The following is a 15,492-nucleotide window of genomic DNA, read 5'->3' as shown; positions in this document are numbered from 1 at the left end:
AGTGGTTATAATGTCCAATTCGACTGTAGCCTGGTCTATGGCCGTGTCCTCCTGTCTGTGGTAGCCACTGATGTTGAGGTAACTGAGTGGAGTGCAGGACATTTGAGGAGCTCAGCCACGGTCAGATGGGTGTTAAGCATTGAAGAGAAAGTGTGAGACCTTGTCTCAGCTCAGATTTGGTGGCTTTTCTTCTTTCCCTCCCCCCTTCTTTGACAGAACGGATAAAAATAAATGTGTTCTCCTCGGTTACAGGAAACCAAAAAGAACTGACTCCCTGTCTTGGTGAGAGATCAGCGCCCCTCTCGCACAACCAAACATTCGCACATACAGTAATCGCATGCATATCCCACAGGTACACACAGATCAGTAGATGCACACTCACTAATAGCCACGCAAACTCAGCACACACGCACGCACACACACACACCTACACAATACTATACTATAGACTATAGACTATAGGCAAACCATTTCTCAGATGGAGATCTGTAACCACATATACACTTTATTAGTTCTGCTGCTGTAGCCTATCCACTTAGAAGGTTTACTCTTTGAGTGTTCAGAGATTCTCTTCTGCATACCACTTTTGTAATGTGTGGTTATTTGCATTGCTGTCACCTTCCTGTCAGCTTTGACCAGTCTGGCCCTTCTCCTCTGACCTCTCTCATTAACAAGGGGTTTCTGCTCACAGAACTGCTGCTCACTGGATGTTTTTTTTTTTTCCGCACCATTCTGTGAAAACTCTAGAGACTGTTGTGCATGAAAATCCAAGGAGATCAGCAGTTTCTGAGATATTCAAACCACCCTGGCAGCAACAATCATTCCATGATGGAATTCAGTCAGATCACATTTCTTCCCCATTCTGACATTTGGTCTGAAAAACAACTCTTGAAATTTCGGCATGCTTTTATGCATTTAGTCGCTGCCACATGATTGGCTGGTTAAATATTTGCATTAACAAGCTGGTGTGCAGGTCTACTGAATAAAGTGCTCAGTGAATGTATACAAGTATTCAAAGCCAGATTCTGGTTAACCAACAGTGAAGCAGTGACGTTGGTAGCCAAGAATCATGCCTGGGTACCCTGCTTGTTTAGTGTTAACACATGAGAACAGCACACAATGTACAGGGGAGGGTGACAGAGAGTGAGGGAGAGAGTATCATTAGATAGTATTTGATTAAAATGTGAGATGATATTATTTTAGTCATCTCAAAGGTGTTGGGTAATTCATTTTCAGAAATGGTGGAAGTCTCTCAGGCTACAGTAGATCCTTCTCAATTTTCCCTGCCATTAGCGTCATCTTTCATGAAGGATGAAATTAATAATAATTAATTAATGGGCTTTGCTCTAGTCTTGGTAATGGAGGTAAGACTCATTTTGACCACACTGACCTTCTTCTGGGAAAAATAAGCCATCACCAGGGGCCAGCACCATATGTCTGCAAGTCCATTTGCAGACTGAGTTATCAGTTCCCTTTCTGGTATGTCAGTAGTACAGTTTCCATGTCAGTCAGCTGTTCTGTAATATTAAATTGAGGTGACTAGTAGCCGGTGTATTTTACATTTACATTTTCATCTTTCTAGCACTTTCTGACATCACAGTTTCTGTTCTGCCCTTATGCTCCTATATGTTCCCACCGTATATGTTCTATACACTCATGTTCTCTATGCCTGAGAGTAGCTGTGCTAAGCAGGCTGCTGTTGCCTGTGTTTGAATAATTACCTGCACCCCACCCCCAGCTATTATCACAGAGTCACAGGCCTGCTGGGTGATAGTTATCTTGTCAGCTCCCCACAGGACTGTCAGAGCGCAGCATTGGCCAGAAGGCCCCCTCTGCCAGTTTTTCCCCATCTTTATCTCAACCTTCCCCATCCCTCCTGTCACTCTGCACCAGACTTGAGATCTGAGTGCAGGCGTATCAGCTCGGCTGACTCTGGCTCGTCCCAGAGGCCGAGATCTGGGTAATCCTCTGGCTCTTTCTGTAGAGTAAATTCCATAGTCTCCCCATCCTTACCTGTCCTCCATTTCCATCTGTTTGGGACTGTCCTTTCCCATTGCCTTGGGAATGGCCTAACAGGCTTAGATGAGGGTCAAACAAATTAGTGCATCATCATCATTGCTGCTTAATCTGTTTGAAAGGGTCTGGACTCTCTGAAGGCGCTTGTACACTGGGGATGGATGTTAAGCTGCAGTTGGAGGCAGACATTGGATGATGCAGCTGGTTAACAAGTTAGCTGGGGCTGAGGGCATCTTGTTTGAGCCGCCTGGATACAGAAGTGTGACACTCTTATTTTGGTTGCAAAAGAGTGTGTGCGCTTCCTCAGATTTTGGAGAGAGAATTGGGGCTGTTTGTTTACACCGCTATCAAAGAAACATGAGAGGCACTGGAGAACAGGTCCTGTGCGAGCCATCTATCTGCACTGCACAGGCCTTGTACACAGATAACCCAAGAGGCCCTTTGAGGCCTCAAAGGACCTGCCCTGTTGCTGACGGCCTTTCTGCACCAAGTCTTATCGGTTTGTCACCCCCTGGCAGATTCATGGTAAACAATAGCTGTTTTTTGCTGGCAGTTTTGTGAGGGAAGAACAGAGGAACAGAGGGTACTTCTCTACAGAAACTACATTTTGGTATAATGCCTTGTACAAAATTCACATATGCTAGCTCCGTTGGATCAGGAGGAACTCTTTAGTTAATGATAGACAGAGGGGAAACGCAATGTTCCCTTGTGGACAGCTGCTCCATTGACAACAGAGTGGTGGATCGATTGAAAGCTAGTTTTTGATCAGACTAAAGTCTAAAAGTTTTAAGAACAAGCTAGTTACTTTTGAAAGGTCAATAGCTAGCTAACTAGGCTATAGCTACTCTGGCACTAGTGCTAACTTGCTAGTCTCACCTCCTGGCTACTTCTTGCTCATACATCTAAATCAATATTAATATAATCTCATGACAAACTGCTACATTTGATATTTGCAGCCAAGCTGCTACTTTGGTAGCTGTTACTTATTGTAGCTATCATATATGCAAGATGCACTGCCACAGCCAAAACTAGATTCTCTTCCAACTTCTGTCAAGATAGATTGCACTCCTTTTGAGGCGAGATTCCATCGACAAAAAGCGAATTCCATGTACAATGTTGAGAAAGTCACCTGGGTGCTGATTTGCAAGGCGTATTATAATGAATAGTATTCATATTAATAGTAATAGTTTATTTGTTTTCCAACAGTTGTTGAGTATCTTGAAGACATACTTATTATAATTAAGCTATCTGTAGCACATTAGCCTGGTTATTGCTGATAAGAGTGTTGATCCAGGTTAGTAAATCTTATGGCTCAGATCAGTTTTAGAATTGTGTTTATGTGACCTCCCATTTTGCCAGTCATATGAGTTGTATGCTCCCCCAGTCTATCGAGCAATGCCATTTAACAGGTTGTACTTTGCATCTGATACTACTTGCGATTCAGGAATGGGAATTGGAAAGGCGCTTTAATGCATAGCCTACATGTGTATTCTACAGTCTATTGCTCCTATAGTGTTTGGTATTCCAGTGATAGCATGAAAGTCACTCTTAATCTGTACTTGTTTGACACCAGTGTATGGTAATTTGATGTACCTGGTTGACAGTCTGAGGAGGGCGTTGATGACTGAGGGGAGCACACTACTAACACCCGATCGGTCTCCAATCTCCCTCTGAAAAGCTCCAGTGGACTGGACATTTGTAGAAGCATTCACTGTGGTAATCTAAATCGTTCAATAACCATTCATATGTCTGTCTTCCATGGGCCTGACACACAAGGGCATCCAAAAGAAGGGCCAAAGTTATCCACAATGTTGCACATGGTCACACTTCCTGTTCACTTTATATGCAGGGACAAATTAACATGAAATCAGTAACTAAAATGGTCATTGATGAATGCTTTTAATATCAACAAAGGCTAATATACATAAATATTCTGTTCCATGTCTATATTATAAATATGTGTATTTTAAAATAATATTAATAAATTCAGAATTATATTGTAATACAAATACAGCAAAACAGTCAAATAGTCGACTGTCAACTGTCAAACCAGATAACATCAACGTGGTTATACATTTTCAATAGAGAATTTATATGTAGCCTATAAACAGTGGGTTCCAGAATTATTGGCATCCGTAATAATATGTAAAAAAATTCTGTAAACTAAAAAATAATACAGTTATGGACATAAGCTTTATTTGTATGTGTAAAGCACTGTGCTTTATTAATGATTCAATTAAATCAACCAAAGTCATGAAGTTACACGGTTAGGTATAAGCACCTTAAAAATTATGCTTGGAAGACCGTTGCCAAGTTTAATATGTTGTTATTAATTGCCCATAGGTTGAAAAAATAACCTTAGCAGCACACGGGAATATAATAGTACATACATGATAATTACATATTGCCATTCTATAATTATCAGTGTCATGGGTATGGAAAATATATGTAGTTTGCCATGCCAAAATCAGTTCAATCCATCCTAATACTCATCGGCTCTGCTATTGCTACTGATCTGTTTGTTGAGAGATAATCGGTAGCTGGTAAGCTAGCAACTGAGAAAGATACATTGCTAGTGAACTAGCGAAGGCAAATAATACATAACAAATAATTATCAGTCTCATTGCATAACTACAGGAACTGAAACAATAATTCATAACATAAATGTTATATTGTGTATTGCCATTCTTCACTTCAACAGAAAATGCAGCACTGGACAAATAAGTGGAAATCATGGAAAGCCACCTCCCTCAGCCAAGTACAGCTGAGTGACTCGTCAACCAAGTCGCTCACAGTGAAAACATGGGGTTACCATCCGTGGGGATAATATATACTTGCTTCCTCTTCCTGGCAAGTTTGCAATTTTTTTTGTGCCCATTACTTGACATGTGATAGTGAATTACTATATGTGTCAAAAACTGAATTAACAGTTTTTTGGCTTTTCCCATGCTTATGGCTGACAATGGCATTTTGCATGCTTGTTACCTAATTTTTATACTCCAGCGAAACAGGAAGTGCTGGAATGACAGAATATAGTTCCTTTAGACTGAGATTACTTAAATTAAAGTAAAATTGTATTGATATTTTCACTTTGTATGATTTCATTGGGCGGCACGGATGGTGCAGTGGGTAGCACTGCCGCCTCACAGCAAGGAGGTCCTGGGTACGAATCCCCGTCGGCCGGGACCTCTCTGTGTGGAGTTTGCATGTTCTCCACGTGTCTGCGTGGATTTCCTCCGGGTGCTCCGGTTTCCTCCCACAGCCCAAAGACATGCAGGTCAGGCTGATTGGAGAGTCTAAATTGCCCGTAGGTATGAGTGTGTGAGTGAATGGTGTGTGTGCCCTGCGATGGACTGGCGACCTGTCCAGGGTGTATTCCTGCCTTTCACCCAATGTATGCTGGGATAGGCTCCAGCCCCCCTGCGACCCTGTTCAGGATAAGCGGGTTAAGATAATGGATGGATGGATGGATGATTTCATTGTTAGGGGTGTCAATAATGCTGGCACCTGTGGTTTTCAGAAATAATAGATTACTAAATAAAATGGAAATGTATGTACATGTATTGAAATAAAAGTACATTACATTTTTAAAGTAAATTCAGTTTTTTTAAAAAATCTCTTTTTATTAAGGGTGCCAGTAATTCCGGAGCCCACGGTATGTGTGTGTATTCAAACTGAAACAATATTTATGATATATACAGTCCATGAGTGAAAATATGCAGCCTATGTGTACATGATTTATATGTCAGGACGGGACAACTCGTAAATTTCGTTTGTACCTAAGAAAAGATTCTAAATACGAGAAAATTGGTGAATCATTAATAATGTGCACTAGTTTACACATGTTGGAAAGTAAAGGTTATCTCAATGACTGTATTATTTTTAGTTGCAGTTTACAGCACTTTTTATGCATATTTCGCAAGGGTGCCAATAATTCTGGAGCCCACTGTATATCTGGTAAATCCTCTGGTTCTGCAACATAAAAGACAAATAAATATATGAAATATAAAGCAAATAAAATACAGACAAGGCACTGCAGGATTTGATTCAAAAAGTAATAGTTCCTCCTACATCTTATAGTGTTGTAATATATTGTAATTCTGCAGTCTTGCAATAGTAAAACCATATTTTGTTCTATACCACTAGGTAAATTGACCTAACAAACCGAAATGAAGGCAGTAATGTAATTTCCTTTTCACAGCATTAGTTGTTACATTGAGTAGCACTCTGGCACCACAATAATTTTATATGCAGTGAGGCTTTGCTTCTTTCATTATCCTTGCGTTTTAGGTCCTAAATACAGAAATCTACTTTTTCTAGTTTCTGTACAGTATGTTGTTTTTGCAAAGGTAATCACACAACTAAAGAATGCTCTCTTATTATGCAAAGCTTCACATACAGTATGTATTACGCATACCTGACTCAAAATCAAATATCAAATAATCAAATAATCATCATATGAATAATGATGTTTTTTTAGGGTGGCACGGATGGTGCAGTGGGTAGCACTGCTGCCTCACAGCAAGGAGGTCCTGGGTTCGAATCCCCGTTGGCTGGGGCCGCTCTGTGTGGGGTTTGCATGTTCTCCCTGTGTTTGTGTGGGTTTCCTCCGGGTACTCTGGTTTCCTCCCACAGTCCAAAGACATGCAGGTTAGGCTGATTGGAGAGTCTAAATTGCCCATGGGTATGAGTGTTTGAGTGAATGGTGTGTTCCCTGCAATGGACTGGCAACCTGTCCAGGGTGTATTCCTGCCTTTCGCCCACTGTATGCTGAGATAGGCTCCAGCCCTCCTGTGACCCTGTTCAGGATGAGTGGGTTAAGATAATAGATGGATGGCTAGGATGGATGTTTTAGACACTCAAGTACTTAATGGATATACAATTACTCCAACGACAATGTATTGGTACAGCAAATGGGAAGCAATAGTATGCTTGAGAAACCATGAAACGTACACAGAAAAAGCACCCCTTCCTCAAAATAGAAGAAAACATACACTCAGTGAGCACTTTATTAGGTATTTATCAGACTTATAAATACCTGCTATAGCCTATCCACTTAGAGAGGCTTGACGCATTCAGAGATGCTGTTATGCATACCACTGTTATAATGCGTTGTTCTTTGCATTACTGTCACCGTCCTGTCAGATTCAACCAGTTTGGCCCTTCTCCTCTGACCACTCTCATTAACAACACGTTTCTGCCTGCATAAATGCTGCCCACTGGATGTTTTTAGTTTTTCGCACCATTCTCTGCAAACTCTAGAGACTGTTGCGTGTGAAAATCTCAGGAGATCAGCAGTTACAGAAATACTCAATCCAGCCCATCTGGTAATCATACCACGGTCAAAATCACTGAGACCTGTGTGATTTTATGCATTGTACTGCTGCCACACGATTGGCTGATTAAATAATCGCAAGAATAAGTAGGTGTACATGTGTTCCTAATAAAGTATTTGAATTAATGCTACTATGAGTGTACAGTAATCATAGTAATATATATATAACACAAGTACTAAAAATATCTGCCTTTTCAGGGCATATGTTTTCATCAACTTTTCATTTGAGTTATACAGTAAGAATGAATTTATTTGATTGCCAGTGATTTATTGTCAGGTTTACCCTGTGAACACTTCATTATGCAAATTGAAATATATGTGGAGACATTTCCGAAGTGTTTTTGTGTTTGCCAAGCTTGTAATTATATGGCTTATCACATGAGTACAAATGGTTGTGTGCAATTCATTCCTCCTAAATTATTATCACTCTAAAACTGCCTAAAACTCAAAAACTGCTCATACAGAAGAACTCACTCATGGCTCCACCTTGTCAAGATAAAATTCTGATAACTATTTTAGTGTTTGTTTTTATTAATGTGGAGAAAATACAGTCCAACAAAATATGTTTGCATATTTAAAATTATAGAAAAATTATTCAGTGCAATTCAGTGCAAATGGTGGCTTCAGTGTTGCTCTATGTCAGTGTAGCCATCACAGAATATGAAATATTGTCTGTCACTGTGATTACGATCATGCTAATGAGCTCTCTATTCACAGGGGTGTGTGATAGCACTGGAGAGACACTTGGCTTGATCGCTATGTTGTGCTAGTCTGAGCCTTCTAAATATTTTAAACAAATGTGGTTTAAATGGTAAACAACAGTCATCTGTGAGATTGAAGTTGTGGGTTGACATCTGCCTTGATGATTTTGCCTTTTCATTTACTCCATAACTCGTGTGTGCCCCACAATCTTTGCATTCGTCATTGGAATACAGATGAAAATTGGTAATGATCCAATGGAGAAAGAGGTATCCTCTTGGCTGAAGCATGCAGAAGGACACAAGTCTCTGGAGCCGTTGCCATGAACCTGATTTTACGGCCTCTTGCAGAAGTCCATGATAAAGTGCTTTTCGAAAGATTTTGACACGTATACACATTCTTGCATGCAACACACACGCAAACACACACACACACAAATGCACTCAGCGCACATACACAGATTGACTGAACTAGTGGAAACAGGAATCCTCTAGCACTGATTCTCAATATGCAGCCACATTTGCATAAATGGTCAGCCCTATTTGCAGACTAATAAAGCCCCTGTCAATAAAAAAACAAGATGAAACATAAAAAGAGATGACACTGTCCCAGACGCCACCAGAGTGGAGTTTGTCATGCATTGATAGGAAAATAAAAGGGTGTTATTGGTTTGCAAATCAGGCCGCACAAGTGCATTTCTTAAATACCGTAGACAAAAGATGTACTGCTCACCAAACAGCACTAATCATACTGCATACCACATATTCCACACTAGCAGGTACTATAGGAATTTAATATCCCCCCCAAGATGTGGATGCATCTCTGGCTCCTACCTTTGGCAGCACAGCTTCTCTCATGGGGTGTCAGTAGCACAGGTCTAGAAGCCTCAAGAGATTTATGGGCTTCATTTTCTAACAGCTACTTCGTTACAGAACAATAGGCAGTACTTCAGCTGGAAGTGAATGCATACTTTTTGTTCAACAGGAGGAGGAAATGTGTGTAAAACTAGCCAACATCTAGCACTGCTCAGCTGAAGGATACTTTGGCATGAATGAATTTCTGACCTGATGTCTGCACGTGTGCACCTGTGTATGCATATGCATCCATGTTCACAAGCGAGAGAGAGAGAGAGTGCAATTATCTGCAAGTCTGAATGTCTACTTGTACGTGAGTATGTATGCGTGCAATTATGGAAAGTACATTGATTTGTTTGATTTGTTTGCTCTGGCGTTGACTCACCAAGATTGCTTATCGTGCTGATAAAAAAAAACAGCTCAAGCTAGGTTTCGAAACAGCTGGTAGCTGATTGACAGTTCAGACCAGCTCCATGCTCAGGTTTGACCAGCTCAAGCAATGTTTTGAAGGTCATTTTAATCTGGTCATAGCTGGATTTTACTGCAGGGTAGAATTCAGGCTGATCCGTAATGGCTGTGTTCTGTCTCACTATGATTCTCTTCACTGAGTCACCCAACTGTGTGTCCAGCTAGGACTGAACAGGATAATGCAGCTAGGTTGCCCTTTGTTGTCAACGGCTGCCATCTTTATCTTATTAGTGCAGTAAAGATGGCCCCAATCTGTATTTGTGCTCAGCAGCCATTAAGATAATAGAGCTGAGCTATTTTCAGTTTCTCTTCTATTACTCACCTCTTACTTTAATTGAGCCGTTTGTGTTTTCATTCTATGGTTCCATCACCAGGGCCCATTTAATGCTCTTAATGTTATCAAATTCATTCAATTACAAACAAAAACCCACAGCACTTTAGAAACCAGTGTAAATATGAATGAAAGGTGGCTGTTAAACAAATTGGCGCATCGGAGCTAGCCAGCTGGTATTAAGTCACAGAATCTTCAGGGAAGAAATAACAATAGCACCATGTTTGTATGGTTTGATTGTTTGTGTTCGCTTCATGTAGTACTGTATGTGATTTTTCATTTGTAGAATTCAGTATCTGCTGTTCTTCTTCATCCCTTCAAGACTCCCTCACACTTCCATGGGCAGCTCTCACTTTTTGGGCCCTGGTCCAATATCGCTGCCTAGCGCAGCCCCAAAACAAGGACTGTAGGACTGCAGTTCTGCCTGAATGATTCCTGTAGGCTGAAAGTAAGGAACTCACACTCTTGCCAGATATTTCCAGCCAACTGATTCAGAGTTGGTAATCGCTTTTGCCTTGCAGATGAAAACAATGCACAGTCATCATGATCAAAGCATTTACACTTTCAACCACAGTTGCCTCTCAATGTCTTTCCCTTCCATACCCAACTTCCATACCTCCATCACCTTAGCCACTGTGACACAAGTCTTTAAGAGGCTCCTGTCAAATATGTGGCAATAACCACCTTAGGGCTGGGCAGTAAACAGGTATTTTAGTTATGCTGGTAGATAAACCAGTATTTTAAGCATAGCAATAATCAGGTTTTTAGCATAGCAATAATCTTTCTCTCTTTTCTGTGATCATGTGATTGTGTTCCCATGGAAGGCCTGCAAGGCCCTGCAGCTGAGTGGATGTCATATCAACACCCAATAGACAGGAGTGATATTAGATGCATTCAAATCCAGTTTTTATGCTTTCTTCCTGACATTTCCCTTCCCTTGCTTAAAGGGGAATCCCCAAAATGCCTGGATGAAATATGGCAGTACCCCAAGTGGAATTTAGTTCCAATCTCACTCCCTTTTTCCTCCCTCCTGCCAAGGGTATAATGTGTAAATGCAAGCTTCCAGCAAGAAAGGAATCCCACAATGCAAAAGTTATAAGAAGAGAGGATAGGGCCATTCTATTTTCGTTTGTTGCTCATCTATCCTCCCTTGCAGAGCGCCTGTTCAGTTAAATTGTTGCATGTCGCAAATATCACAAGTCAGCTCACTTAAGGTCAGAGAGAAAGGGAAGGGAAGGTATTAAATCTGAATGCAACCATTGTTTCGTTTTTTCCTGGAAGCATTCTATGTGGCCACAGAAGCTGGGATGTTTACTACCTCCTCAGGTATGATGAAAGAAAAAAAGATAAAAGAAAGACATACAGTTTGTTATCATACTTAAAAAAACATTCAGTAATTGTCTCTTTGATTTATTTATTTATTTTAGCCTAACCTGGAAGCATCTCATTTATTTTTTATTTAGCAGTCACAGTATTGGAGGTAAAATGGTTTAACTTCCATGGCAGTAAAAACAGTTTCTCTAGTCAAATGTGATTGTTCAAATTCATGCTAGCTTCAAACCCACATGCCAAAATAGCTGGCTATGTAATGGCTGCCCAGGTTGGGGATGGTTATGACACTTATTATTTTTTGTTTGTTTGTTTGTTTGTTTGTTTCTTATTTTCTGCCCATTTTCTCCCAATTTGGTAGCCAATTGTACCCTATCTATTCAAATTACCCATGTTAACTACTTGAGATACACCGTCTATGTCCTCATCCCTCGGCTGCCCGGCGTGATCTAGTGACCTGTAGAACATCACGCCTTCTCCAAGCCACATCGTTCCAGCCCGTGTCCATGATTCATTACATTATTACATTAATGGCATTTGGCAGACGCTCTTATCCCGAGCAACGTTCAGTTGATTACATTAAGCAGGAGACAATCCTCCCCTGGAGCAATGCAGGGTTAAGGGCCTTGCTCAAGGGCGCAACGGCTGTGCGGATCTTATTGTGGCTACACCGGGGATTGAACCACCTACCTTGTGGGTCCCAGTCACGTACCTTAACCACTACGCTACAGGCCACAGAGGTGGCGATTAGGGCGCAGCTATATATACGGTGATCCTGCAAACCTTACCGAGTCCTTTCTCCCACCAAATTGAGCCACTCCCACAGAGCATTAAGGTCTAACGCCTTAGCCATGCGCCACCCGATGACACTTAATTCTGATTGAAAGTCATTGTTTTTGCCATTTATTTACAATCATTGAGCACTTTAGGTATTTATTTGACTTCTTCTGCTGTAGCCTATCTGAGAAGTTTGACACGTTGTGTTTTCAGAGATGTTCTTCTGCATACCACTGTTGTAATGTGTGGTTATTTGCGTTATTGTCACCTTCCTGTCAGCTTTGACCAGTCTGACACTTCTCCATTGACCTTTCTCATCAACAAGGCATTCTTGCCCACAGAACTGCTAGTCACTGGATGTTTTTTTTCTGCAAACTCTAGAGACGAGACTGTTGTCATGAAACTCCTAGGAGATCAGCCATTTCTGAGATACTCAAACAACCCTGACTGGCACCAGTCAAAGTGACATGTATATTTCTAAAACAGATAAAAAAAAAAAAAATTATGTTAGAAATAGGCCACATTATATTTCATGATTAACCCCTTAAGTCCTGGGCCGGTGAGGGTTTTTTTGCATTCATTCCTTTTTTCAGCCTGCAATTTTCAATCACTATGGTAACAGGATATACCTTTTGAAAGTGTTAAAACTCACAGTTCTATCTGTATAACCTATTTTAACATGCCATTGCTTTAGCAACAACTGTTCCTTATTTTGTGGGTGGTGAAACAAGTGTGGGGTGACCTCACCTTCTCTGCATTTTGGAAATCCACATATTACAAGAAATAAGCTAATGTCAGTGCCAATTTGTACCAAATGCATAAAATGCTTCTCATTCTAAATATTTTGATAGAATGTCCATTGTTTTTTTACAAGTTTTTATATTTTAACTACCCATCGGAAAATAACATACGCTTGCTTTAACAGTGGTGTGCGTTTATATATCCTTAAACGCGTCTCGGTCATGGTTATTTCAATTACATGGTTATTTCTTTGTACAATATGTGATCATGCTAAATCTATTCCATGTGTCTATATTACAGAAAAAAAGGCTATAATGTATAAACTATTCGATGAAATAACTTGTGGCAGGCCAATTCATTTGGTGTTATTGTCTTATATGCCAAGAGTGCTGCCGGGAAATATATTTGCAGTTTTCCAATGTGAACTGTCTTGATCATGTGTTGATATTAGCTAGTCTAATGCGTAAAATATTGAGCGCCATTTAGCTTTCTAGTTTGAAAATGCCCTTGAAGCACAAACGTTTGTCACAGAAAAGAAAGGATAAAAAGGACCAGGAGGAAAAGGTAGCAGCACTACCTAAACTGGACAGCTTTTTGAAAAAATAATCACTGAACTGCTACCCTGTTCCCACTAGCAGTTGCCCATCGCAATCACTATACCCAACGGTGGTGAAACCTTGCAGGTTGGATAGTAAGCTAGATATAACGTTAGCCTACTGTACTTTTTCAGGAGAAAATATTTGGCGGTTTTCCAGCAACTAGGACGTAGCCATGCTATATCCAGGTAAACCCTGAGCTGTATTGGGGTTAGCCTAGTCTGTCTGTATGTCAAAACATCTCTCAACCTATATTTCCGCCCCCTAGACATCTAGATTCCAATTTTGCTCAACGCAGTAACGTTAATGTGAGCTAACTTCAATCTTACATCGCTCGTAATCATTAATTAACATTTGTCTGTAAATGTACTTCACTCGTATTGCATTCAAATTAGCCAAGGAAGCTGCTAATTCTCCCAGCAGTTACCTTGTACCTTGTTCACTTGTTGATTTGATTCTATGGCCATCCACGTTGGTTGGTTCTGACTTGATAATTACAAATATTCTAAAATATCACAAACAATGTGTTCCAATTAAAATCCAAAGTATTGTCTCTAAAATATCTGTCTAATGGTGCTGTGTGTATATGTTTTTTTGCATTTGTAGGTTATATGCATTTGCATGCGTGTGCCGGCGTCTTGGTTGGCATTTTTTGTCAGAGGAAGGGCCCATAAAAAAATCTTCCCCCAGGGCCCATCCTAACTAGCTGCCACCACTGGCGTCACCCCCATCCGCGTGTAAGAAAAGTTTATATAACTTCAGCTCATCAAAGAACCAATTATGGGCATGTTATTGAAGTGACGACTACAAAGCATTTTAGCTAATGACATTATGTTTCCAATGGTGTATAATTAGTTAGGCTTGCATAAAACAACACATAATTTTTTCAGCTGTTTCAGCATTTTTCAGTATACACAGTCTGTTGCATTTCTGCCACTTTGGCAAAAACAGTTCTTGAGATTTTATGCCAAAAAAGTGTGATGTTTTACAACAACAAAAAAGTATTTTGTGATGCCTATGTCTAAACTTCCTTTGGATGAGTTTCAAAGAATCTCTGGTCTGAGTGAATATTTGTGAGGAAGACAGTGAAAACATAGTTACACACAATAGAGGACATTTTAGTGATGTTACCACATTTTATATTGGTGAGCATCTAAATACATTCTCAAAATATTTGATTATTATTCAGTATGCTTATGAATAAGGAGCCAACCTGCTTTTGAATAATAAATAGCATGCTAAATTATGGAATGTGTTTGACTTGTTAATGGAGGTTGGGTATTTGTCAAAAACTTAAATCAATGGACCTCAATATATTAGTATGCAAGACGGTGTTATTGTGATTTTTGTAATTATTTTTAATGATCTTCTCAACCTGTTGCTGTCTGAGGAACACTGCAAGGAGACAGAATTTGAGACAGAGAGATAGGGGAGGGGACAGGTGGGGGGGAAGTGCAAACATTTTTTTTCCGGATAAAAAGTTGTTTAGTTTAGTAAGCAAAATGCAGCATTTTACACCTCATAAGACCAATAATATCATTCAGTTTCCATGTGTGTTTGGAGTCTCTAAATGTCCTTTTTGGAAAACCTAGTCATAGATTAGAAAAACAATGCAGATTGCTCATTTTTGTTGATATCATCCTCATGTTTGAAAGCAGATTTGCCCAATGTTGTGACTTGGCTCCTGAACTTGGCTCTTTGAGCTTCTGTAACTTTGTTTCAGTAATATATGGAGTAAAGAAAACGGTGAACTCGGAAACCCAAAACTTGGACTAACAGAAGAAACCAGAAGAACCACAAAACTAAAAACAAACCAAAGGAGAATAAGAGAAACATGGACATTATAGACAGGAGCGCAAGATGCAACACAAGATGCATGGCTAGAGAACACTACAACTTTTAAGACCGAGCACTGGAGAAAGACATGAGGGCTATACACACAAGACACAAAGGGGAGGAAGAGAACAGAACTACCGAGAGTCAGGTGAAAGCGATAACAAGATTAAGGCACAGGTGAAAATAAGGGGGGAATACCAATTGACGTATAATAACATAGCACAGGCAACGAGAAAATTAAATTAAACAAGGAAATAAAATACAAGCACTAGGACATAAGGAGAACTGTTTTCACAAAATGAATGTTGGCTAATTTAACTCAGCACCTTTGTGAAAGCACCTGATCTGTATTCCTCTTTTATTTATGTGTTTTTTGACAGTTATCTGTGGTGTGTCAGCAACAATTACTGGCAATTTGTTTGTTCCATGTACATGCCAAGGCTGTTTGCCGACCTTTACAAATGAGTACCTTTGTGGTGCTTCAGCTGCAGAATGACAAAAATGGTGTAC

The 15,492-nt window shown here is 40.1% G+C and overlaps 1 protein-coding gene across 1 annotated transcript in view; it reads left to right on the top strand.

Moving 5' to 3' along the window:
* LOC133122845 (acid-sensing ion channel 2-like) overlaps positions 1 to 15,492 on the top strand; it is a 359,041-nt gene that overhangs the window by 1,239 nt on the left and 342,310 nt on the right. The gene's annotated exons all lie outside the window — the stretch shown is intronic.

Source organism: Conger conger, chromosome 2 (genome assembly GCF_963514075.1).
Source record: "Conger conger chromosome 2, fConCon1.1, whole genome shotgun sequence".
Lineage (NCBI taxonomy): Eukaryota > Metazoa > Chordata > Actinopteri > Anguilliformes > Congridae > Conger > Conger conger.
Note: the sequence above shows the minus strand (reverse complement) of the source record. Positions and strands in the feature narration are given on the sequence as shown.